This window comes from Nanorana parkeri, unplaced genomic scaffold (assembly GCF_000935625.1).
Source record: "Nanorana parkeri isolate BGI_ZX_2015 unplaced genomic scaffold, ASM93562v1 scaffold2801, whole genome shotgun sequence".
In the NCBI taxonomy this organism is placed as follows: domain Eukaryota; kingdom Metazoa; phylum Chordata; class Amphibia; order Anura; family Dicroglossidae; genus Nanorana; species Nanorana parkeri.
This window is the reverse complement of record NW_017309069.1, coordinates 92,784-93,313: the sequence shown is the minus strand read 5'-3', so window position 1 is coordinate 93,313 and position 530 is coordinate 92,784. Positions and strand designations below refer to the sequence as shown.

The 530-nt window shown below is 56.2% G+C and overlaps 1 protein-coding gene across 1 annotated transcript in view; it reads left to right on the top strand.

Moving 5' to 3' along the window:
* The window catches only part of JAM3 (junctional adhesion molecule 3), a 20,524-nt gene that overhangs the window by 9,705 nt on the left and 10,289 nt on the right, over positions 1 to 530 (top strand). The window lies entirely within an intron of this gene.

The following is a 530-nucleotide window of genomic DNA, read 5'->3' as shown; positions in this document are numbered from 1 at the left end:
GGGTGGATTTGGCTCCTCATTGTTGTACCGGCTTCAGACATTTGGTTTCCTCCTTTCTTGGTCTCGGAGCTTGCACTCTTTTCCTCTCCACGGATAGCGGCCTTTGATCTCAGAGTGCGGTTGGCAGCCAGACATGTTCTCTGTTATGGCCTCCCCCCTCCTCCCCCGGCCCCGGGGGGCCCCCCCAGTAGCCGTCCTCGGCTCTTCTGACAGATGAGGAACTCCGGTTTCGGGCGGCAGGACAGCTGCATGGAGGAATGCTGGATTTAGCTCTTCGCTCCTCGTGCTGATTTGTCTGCACCCTCCATGCAGCAGCTGAAAGCCGAAACCTCATTCTAACTCCAAGTAACTCAAGTTTTGTTGTTGGGGAACATTCACCCCCCATTGCCCCCCTTCCTGTGCAGTTATGTAGCATCAGGGGGGGTGTATGTGTGGCAGCTCCATGATCTGGGGGTACGCGAGGGGGGGAGGGGCATTTTTCTGCCATTAGAGGTCAGTGAAAGGTAGAATTCGGTGAATGTGGTGCGGTC